This window comes from Ochlerotatus camptorhynchus, unplaced genomic scaffold, assembly GCF_037179485.1.
Source record: "Ochlerotatus camptorhynchus isolate MF236.1 unplaced genomic scaffold, CSIRO-AGI_Acam_v1.1 ptg000022l, whole genome shotgun sequence".
NCBI lineage: Eukaryota > Metazoa > Arthropoda > Insecta > Diptera > Culicidae > Ochlerotatus > Ochlerotatus camptorhynchus.
Window position 1 is genome coordinate 7753568 of NW_027040514.1, and position 10236 is coordinate 7763803.

Here is a 10236-nt window from a genome sequence, read left to right on the forward strand (position 1 = left end):
ACCAATAGGCTAGTCAAGTAGTGAGTCAATTTAAAATCGTTAGTTTTCACCGGTTGGTTGAAGCAACAATCAATACGAAACTAACGATTTTAAATTGGCTCGCCACTTTAGTAGCCTATTGGTCCCAAGCAAACGATTAACGTACCCTATTCTAGTTGAAATTCTATTACTACACTATGTTTGTTTTGATTCGCTATGAAAGTTTGACAGATAACATCAGGGGTGTGTGGATTCATGCAGAACATGCAGGGGTGAGTGAAATAGCTTGGGACTGCTTGGGACCGTTGTTCTGGTACTGAGTGAGCCAAAAATAATAATGATTTTCTTCGGGACCCAGTGGTCTTAGAGTTACCTCTATGGTTGAAGGCCACAAATCGATTCGACGCAAAAGGTTTGCATTTGCATTTTACTTTAGGACAACGTTTGTATAGACGCCCGTAAGTATGCGCCGAGGCCTTGGCCCACGTAAAAGATAAATTACGTTTTAGTCGAATCGATTTGCAGTCTTGGATAAGATGTGCTGCAGTTTTCTTAATATAAGTCGCAGGTTTGAGCAAAATTAAGCAATGATTGAATTTTCGACAAGCAAATTAATAATATATTTTCAAAGTTACCAATTCAAAGTTACCAATTTTTCCACAAATCCGAATCGTAACCAAATTTGTTCAAACTTCTCACAGTTGTTTTTCAATACAGATCGAAAAAGCAGTGTGGAGCAGGAGGTTGTGATCCGCTATACAAACTTGCTCAGAATTTACTAGGACAAGTTCAATAAATTCCTAGAAATGCTCCCGAAAGTCTCCTTTAAATTCTCTAAAAAAAATATCACCGGAACAACTTTGACATACACTTGATACTCATCTAAGTATTCCCTTGGAATCTTCCTCATAATTTAGTTGAAACTAGAACAAGAAAAACAGAAATCCTTTAGAATTATCCTCGGAATTCCCTTGTAGTTCTTCTCAGAATTTATTTGGTATTGTCCTCAGAATTTTCATCGATTTTTTTTCCAGTATTCTTTTGATTTCTCCTTCTTTTCTTGAAATTCTTCCTAAAATTTACTTGCAGTTCTCCTCACAAATAACGTAGAATTCTCTTCAAAATAAGTTTGATGTTCTAGTTCCGAATTTTTTTGAAGTTTTCCTTGAAATTTTTCACATATTTCATTGTAATTCTACTCAGCATACCCCTAAGTAATCTCCGAAAAATCCAATGGTGCTTATGTTTCAGAATTACGTTTCAATGCTCTCCAAATTCTCCTTCGAACCACCTTGGAATTCTTATCATCAGAATGCTCTTGAAATTTTTCTCTCAGATTTCCTTAGAAATGAACCTCATAGATATTTATGAATTTTCATAAACAAATCTTTTGAATCCTATTCAGGATTCCATTGGAATTCAACTCAGTTTCACCTGCAATCTGAAGTTGCTCAGAAACCTTGAAAGCAATCGCCAGCCCGATCAATCCCTGACTGTGTTTGAAACGAAAACGAAGCTGTTAGCATCAAGAGTTCTGATCTACGAAACTCTCACATGTACATCATGCTGGACTGCTCTGTTTATATTTGCGCGGTTCGGTAAATTCTAATTCGAACGCGTATACACAAAAACAAGGCACAGTAAGCCAAGACCGGGCTTATCTTGAAACGTGATGACGCATCAAAATAATTACCAACATCGGAAGCAGTGAGTGACTGCTGAGCACTGCACTGGCGTCATTTCTACATTCACTTTTCTCCAACCATCAAAACAATACAAACGAGTTCAAGCTTGAATTTACGAACTGGGAAATCGGTTCGATATTTATTCTAAACAAGGCTACCATTTCGAAAATATTTGCATAAGATGGTCCCGAACAGTTGATACCGGGGGTGCGCCGTACCCGCTTCGTAAGCATCAACGTAATTCTGATAGTGGCGGGGTAGTTTAAATAAGATAAGTTTCTTTTAAATTTGGAATGGAAATCTAGCTCCTATCACTGCATGCTTAGTCATATGTAGGTACTAGCAAAGATCCATACCTATGTACTGAATTGAATCATCTTTGGAAATCAGTTCCCTCTATTACCATCGGTTGCAACGCACTACTTTCCACACACACACAGGCACACAAATGGAAATTTATGATAGCTTTTGGGTATTTTCCGCAATTTGTGTGTGTCGTGCACTGAACATCGAAATTATAACCAAAGCATAGGACAGAATAATGGAAAACCACTGGACCATCAGTTGAACGAATGAAACGAAACGTACGATGGATGAGTACCTGGGCTGGTAGAAATCGCTGGACTTAGTTCAAATGGAGAAGTGAAGCAAATTTACAAATAGTTCTTGGACCGTATGTCATATAGTTAATCGTTGCATCCCACCGCAAGGTCTTGTACGATACAGTGAAACGATATCGATATTGAAGGGAGTTTTTTTTATTGGGTGTCAAGCTGGAGCTGCGTGACAGCTTTGTTTTCAAGACTTGACCCATTTGAATAAATGTTGCTTCTATCTTTGACAATACAGTAGAAGGACTAGCCTATGTTGGCAGCTTTAACACTGGATTCCGTGTGTATTGTTTCAAGATAGTTATAGAAAAAAATCTGTGACGTGTGCGCGTAGATACATCCGCGTAGTAAACCGATTGAACAAGTAAATCCAAATATCTAAATAAGGGGAAATGGCTCTAATGTTGGCCTATGGATCTAAGATTGGGCCCAGCACCAAAAATCTGCTAGTTATAAATTTTATCTAGATGATGGGATGGTTCTAATAAATATTTTTGGTCGTCATTGAAAATTTAGCCGATTGCTGAATTTATGTATGGGCCCAAATTAGGGGCATTACATCCATTTCCCCTATGTAAGTTACGAAAACCGCGCGAATTCCAAACGCCGTGCGAAGCAACCGAAGCAAGAAAAAAAGGCTTATTACAGGCTTATCAAATTGTCGAAGTTATGAATTTTTTTGTAAAATCATGGAAATTGAATGTTCCAAGATTGGCCGTTGTCCCGCTCCTAGGTTCATGCACCACTTCCAGTAAGCCTTTCTGCGGACGTGTACGCATACGGTGCATTTCACTAACACTACCAGCTGTCACGCAAAATTAAATGGAATATTTTCAACAATATAATTTACGCTAGTGTTTGTGAGACCGCTCGGCGAGAACCTAACGGAACCAACTCAATTTGACAGCTTTCTTTCTTTAACATTGCTTAACGATGTATACGACAAAACGTGAATTCAAGTGTAAAAATGATCCTCAAAAGTTTTGTTACGCGTGTGGCAACTATATATTTACAAAATCGGTCAATTTCACTGCTTCGTTGCAAACTGCATACAGGCTTTATTTTAAAATTGATCCTGGAGACTTTGACGAACCGTGGATTCCAAAAGTATTATGTAGTTCGTGCAAAACGTGCTTGGCTAGGTGGATGTCAGGCGCAAGGTAAATTGATTTTTTGAATAACTTAATGGTGCGAGATCTCGACTTATCGAAGGAGGAATTGCTGGCATCACGCTTGAAAGAACACAACATGCTGAGCAAGGAGGTCAAAATTTCTTGTCACAGGAATCGTCACAAGAAATTTGACAAATATTATTCTACAAAGGACAAGGCATGTTTTTGCCATGACGTAAACGGCTTGTTTGAAGAGTTTGGTGAGCCATATGATCCAGCTGAATGGCGTTTATTCATCGATAGCAGCAAGTTGAGCTTGAAAGCCGTTTTACTGCATCAAGGGAATGAGAAACCTTCTATTCCATTAGCTCATGCCGTTAATATGAAGGAAACGTATGAATCAATGGCACTATTGCTCAATTTGATAAATTACAATCAACACAATTGGAAAATTTGTTCCGATCTTAAAGTGGTTGCCATGTTGACTGGATTGCAACAGGGATACACAAAATATATGTGTTTTTTTGTGTAAATGGGACAGTCGAGCTCGTAAGGAACACTACGTCCGAAAAGATTGGCCAAAACGGGATAATTTCACAATTGGTAAAGACAACGTTAAAAATGATCCTCTTGTGGTTCCACCACTACATATAAAACTTGGGCTATTCAAAATTTTCGTCAAAGCGTTGCAAAAAGAAGGGCCGGCATTCCAGTACTTGAAATCAGTATTTCCAAATTTATCTGACGCAAAGATAAAGGAAGGTGTATTTGTTGGCCCACAGATCAAAAAACTGCTCAATGATTCCGCATTCAATACAGTTTTGACACCAGATGAGGAAGAAGCGTGGAAATCGTTCCAGCGTGTTGTCACAACCTTTTTAGGAAATTTCAGAAGCCCAGATTATGAGGAAGCCGTCAATGAATTGCTCAAAAATTATGAGAAAATAGGTATAAATCAAAAATATTGTTTTTGTTACATATAATTAATTTCAAATCCTTTTATTTCACTGAACACAGGTGTGAATATGTCTTTGAAGATACATTTCCTACATTCTCACATGGATTTTTTCCCGGAAAGTCTTGGTGACGAGAGTGATGAGCACGGCACAAATGAAGATGATGGAACGTCGTTACCAAGGGTTTTGGGATGAAGCAAAGATGGGTGACTATTGTTGGTTTCTGATTCGAGAAACAAGTTCAAAACATCGAAGACAAAGTCATTCGATTCTCAATCATTTTTAATAAAACCTAAATAAATTTCTTTTGTATCAACTCGGTTTTAAATCCTGATATGCCTTAATCAAATTGATATGTAGAGACAAGAATCTCCCATGAAAACTTTACATGCGATTTGGATGCTTACAACGACACCTAGAAAAGGAACTCTAAAGCTGTTGTATTTCATCAACATTTTTAAGTGTTTTACAAAAATGCTCATAACTTCGACAATTTCCAACCGATTTCATCCATTAAAGGCTCATTTTCTCCGGTTTTGAATGGACTTTAAGAATAAATTATGGAATGATTTTGTGAATCTTTTTATCCCATTAAAACTGTTGATTAAAACAAGATTTTTATGGAAAATTCGCAGGAAAAATAAAAAAAAAATGCTGTAAATTTTTAAATGACTTTAAAATTAAATTTTTAATTAAGACATAATATTCTAGTGAACGATAGCAAATTTATTTAGCTTCATTTTCATAAAAAAACAGATTTAAAATTGGTGCACTAGTTCCAAAGATATTGACATTTTAGTAATCGTACTTTTGTCCAAAATTCAAAAAATCAAAATTTTTGTATATCTTAAAAATGGCTCTACTTTAATTTTTTCTGACCACGGCATTGAATTCAGCGTATGATTTTGCATTGGAAATGATCATCACCTTACCGAGTTCAAAAATGCTGTAAACTAGTGTTATCATTTAAAGAGTGCCACCAAAATAAATGTGATAACCTATGTTGCCAAGTTGATTAATTTTGGTTTCCTCCCTAGATATTCTACTTATTTACTACTGAGCTTTGTATCAAATTAGTTAATTTAAAGAACGCATCAATCATTTCAAGATTTCGCGACCGCACCGAACAAATTCTATGCTACATAAGCTCAAATTGCGTATCACTTCTGCGTAAGCTCCGTAGACGTAGGCGCGTTGAATCCGACAGCCGCGAAAAGTTAACATGCATCAATACCACATAAGGAAAGATCGATTTTACAGTCACGTAGGGTTTAGTTCATAGATTAACCTAACGCGGGTAGATCACCGATTCCTTTGGAGGGTGTTTCAATACTCCGAAGGGTATAAATAGAATCGATCAAATCGACCTTGCAATGAAGGCAAGAATGACAACTGAGCATGAGCATGATTGACCGCTCACGGTTACTTACCTTACCAATCAGACTAAGGCCTTGTTGTCCTCTGCTGTCCGAAGAAGTCGTCTCCACTCTACTCGATCCATGGCCACAGTTCGCCAGCCTCGTAGTCTGCGAAGGGTCCGCAGGTCACCTTCTACTTGGTCGATCCACCTTGCCCGCTGCGCGCCTCTTCTTCTTGTTCCTGTTGGGTCGCTTTCTAGAACCATTTTCACTGGGTCGTCGTGCGGCATTCTTACGACGTGCCCAGCCCACCGTAGTCGCCCAATTTTTGCAATGTGGACGATGGATGGTTCTCCCAGCAGCTGGTGCAATTCGTGGTTCATTCGCCTCCTCCACGTTCCGTCATCCATCTGCACTCCACCGTAGATGGTACTCAACACCTTCCGTTCGAAAACACCAAGGGCGCGTTGGTCCTCCACGAGCATAGTCCAGGTCTCGTGGCCGTAAAGGACCACCGGTTTAATCAGCGTCTTGTAGACAGTCAACTTCGTGCGGCGGCGAATTTTATTCGACCGGAGCGTCCTCCGGAGTCCAAAGTAGGCACGATTCCCTGCCATAATGCGTCTTTGAATTTCTCTGCTGGTATCATTTTCGGCGGTCACCAGTGAGCCCAAATACACGAACTCATCGACCACCTCGATTTCGTCACCGTCAATCTGAACTCGGGGTGGGAGGCTAACATTGTCTTCCCTAGAACCTCTTGCTTTCATGTATTTTGTCTTTGATGCGTTGATGGCAAGTCCAATCCGTCTAGCTCCAGCCTTCAGTCTGTTGTACGTTTCCGCCATCATCTCAAAGTTCCGTGCCATAATGTCAATGTCATCGGCGAAACCAAGGAGCTGGATGGACTTCCTGAATATCGTGCCACTCGTGTCTATCCCAGATCTTCTGATCACACCTTCTAACGCGATGTTGAACAGCAGACACGAAAGTCCATCACCCTGCCGTAACCCCCTTCGAGATTCAAAGGGACTCGAGAGTGTCCCCGATACTCGAACAACGCACATCACTCGATCCATCGTCGCCTTGACCAATCGCGTCAGTTTATCCGGAAATCCGTGCTCGTACATAATCTGCCATAGCTGATCTCGATCAATTGTGTCGTATGCGGATTTGAAATCGATGAACAAATGATGTGTGGGCACGTTGTATTCGCGGCATTTCTGCAGAACCTGCCGAATCGCGAAAATTTGGTCCGTGGTAGCGCGGGCAACTTTCTTGCATATGGTGACAGACGGCGGCATAGCATTTGGGAGAGTACCTTGTAGGCGGCGCTCAGCAGTGTGATCGCGCGGTAGTTGCAGCAATCCAACTTGTCGCCCTTTTTGTAGATTGGGCATACGACACCTTCCATCCACTCCTCCGGTAATATCTCCTCCTCCCAAATCTTGGCAATTACTCAGTGCAGCGCTCTAGCCAGTGCTTCACCACCGTATTTCAATAGCTCACTTGGTAGTTGATCTACACCAGTTGCTTTGTTGTTCTTCAGCCGACCGATCTCCTCCTCAACTTCTTGAAGATCAGGGGCCGGTAGCCTGTCGTCTTCTGCGCGTGCTCCAAGGTCTGTTGCCGTGCCACCTTCGTTTTCTGCTGCTTCACCGTTGAGGTGCTCGTCATAGTACTGCTTCCACCTCTCAATCACCTCACACTCGTTCGTGAGAAGGTTACCGTCCAAGTCCTTGCGCATATCGGCTTGCGGCACGTAGCCTTTGCGCGAACTATTTAGCTTCTCGTAAAACTTCCGTGTGTCGTTTACGCGGTACAGATTTTCCATCGCCTCGCAATCTCGGTCTTCCTGCTGACGGTTCTTCCTTCGGAAAACCGAGTTTTGTCTGTTCCGCGCTTGTCTGTATCGCTCCGCAAAAAAGGTTATCTTCCATTTAATTCTACTCAACTAAATGGCTCTAAGATTGGGCCGATCGCTAAAAATCTGCTATTTATCTTTTTTTCTAGATGAACGCGTTATTGGGACGATATTACTGGTTATTTGTGGTCGCTATTGAAAATTCAGTCTATTGCTGAATTCCCGCGTAACATTTGAAAAGGGCCTATGTCCAAAATGTAAACAATCCAGAAAATGAATTGTAAATTTTTCCGCCAGTATTTAATTCCTATATAAATAAATTGAAGTATTTTAGGCATTTATATTGTTCACAATAACAATAGTAACTATATCTCAGTACACAATATCCAAAACATGCGAAACGTTTTCAAAAATACATGAAAATCGATAAAAATTTAATATCACAGTAATAAGCCTTTTTGTGAATCTTTAAATGGTTAGGCCCTTTTTGTTAAGCCGTTGTGCTTGTCATCATAAATTGTAGGCCCTTTGCTAAGCCTTTTCTTAACGTCAAATAAATCATCGGCCCTGCCTCAAGCAGTAGGGCCTAGCTTTGATTTGAAATTTTTCAATCATCGGCCCTTCTACGTCGCTAGGCTTATGAATGGAACCTCATCGAGCGAAAAAAAAATATATGTTAGGCCCGAGGTTAGGCCGTTTTAGCATGAATGATTGGAAAAATTTCGTGGATCGGCCGTTTTTAAAATCAAGTTATTTTTAATGATTTTTATCGATAATGCGGAACATTCCTATACGGTGCTCGAAGAGAGACTTAGAAAATTTTCAGCCGTCAATTTTTGCTCCGTTTTTTCTAGACTTTTGTGAAGTTGTAATTAGTGTTCCTTCAACTATTTGCCACCCCAGAGTTCTTAAACCACTGATCATCTCGGAACCTAGCACCATTGGTTGTTCTTTGTGGCTCTTTGTGTTCCTTACAAGTGGGTCAGATTCTCCGATTAGCAGCCTGAATCCATTCAGCCACAATTGTGCTTTCATCATCTGACTAATCAACTGATTGGCCATACAGGATTTTTGGTTCGCTTGTCCGATACTAAGAATAGGAAAACCTATTTTCGAGCCCAGTCAACCAACCCTTGAGTATGGAGATCACTGTAACAAGACATCGTTCATGGATCAATTTGGTGAGTCCGTTGCAATTTATTCTGGTGCTAATAATTGGCAGGATCCAATATTGGACAGTTTGATGTTTATAAAGTACTATCAGTTAAAACTGTGTTTTTGAGATTTGTCTATATATATTCTTTGGTGCTTCCTACATCGGTTGCAGGACAGTGTTACCGATTTATATTGGATAATCCAAAGCTATGTTGATCATTATAACATTAAATTTTGAATAACAACCCTAATAAACAAATACCATAAACGAACTGTATCTCGGATAGGTAAACCATCCCACATAGGGTTTGGATGATACCCCGAACACGTCGTTAAGCTATCTTTTATGGTTATTTTTATTAGGGAAATGATAAGACAATCTTATTCAAATGTCGTAATAATACCTCTGACCAAGGAAGAATGATTTATATAGTTTTCATAAAAGTTGACGATACAAATACTAATGAGGAAAGGAATTCCGCATTTCCTTTTCCCAAGTCCTTTTCCTCTCCTTCCCTTCCCTTCTTCTCTTTTCAGAAAGCGAGTAATGGCGCTATAACCATATGCCATATAGGGCTAGGACAAGAGTTAGTGCTCAGGTCCCAACCGCTAGAAGAAAATGGTAGCGAGCAAAGGCGCTATAACCTAGGCGAATACAGCATTCCCTCCGTATAGGTTACGTCCGCACACCGCTCTCTGTTGTCCTTCGACTGAGGTCGGCTGGATCGATTGAGGGATGGCAGTGGGATGGCGGTGCCGTCCACGCTTGTACGGAGGGAGGACTGTACGCTCGAACACAAGGGGTAAATACCTGTGTTCCATCCCAGGAGATCGGACAATCAAGGAGTGTACATTAACTTTCTTAGCTCTGTCACTCCCAACGATTTATATAGCCCTGCATACGGAGCGGTTGGTACGGTATGTCCCCGCTCTTTGATTACCTGTGGATTAAATGTTAACCACTGTCTATACTTATTAAGTAGACATGGTAAACATTCACTTCCACAAAAATTAACTTAACGCTACACAGTAGGCCTGGCCGCTTTATTGTTTGTTTCACATCCTTGATGTGCAGCAGGCATTAATAATGACAAGAAAAATGATAGATGTATCATTTTCCAGGATTCTTTCAAGTACTAGACTAATGCGGAACATTCCTATACGACTGGTAGCTAATTATCAGTGCTACAGAATGGTATCAAAAATCGGTTTGTTTACATTTTGATCATAGGCCCTATTCAAATGTTACGCGAGAATTTATATATGGGCTCAAATAAGGGGTATTTAGGCCGACATTTCATCCATTACCCCTACAATCCAAAAATCTTGTACCTTTTCAAATAAACTTCATCCCATTATCAGGAAAAATCTCTACTATTTCTTCACCCTGAAAGTAGACACGAATGAACATGAAAACCCAATCGGTTGAAGTTGTACACTCAACAATGAAAAGGACAGTATTCTTTCTTTCTACTCACAACCTCCCGGTGCAGCTACACACAACACGAAAAACTAC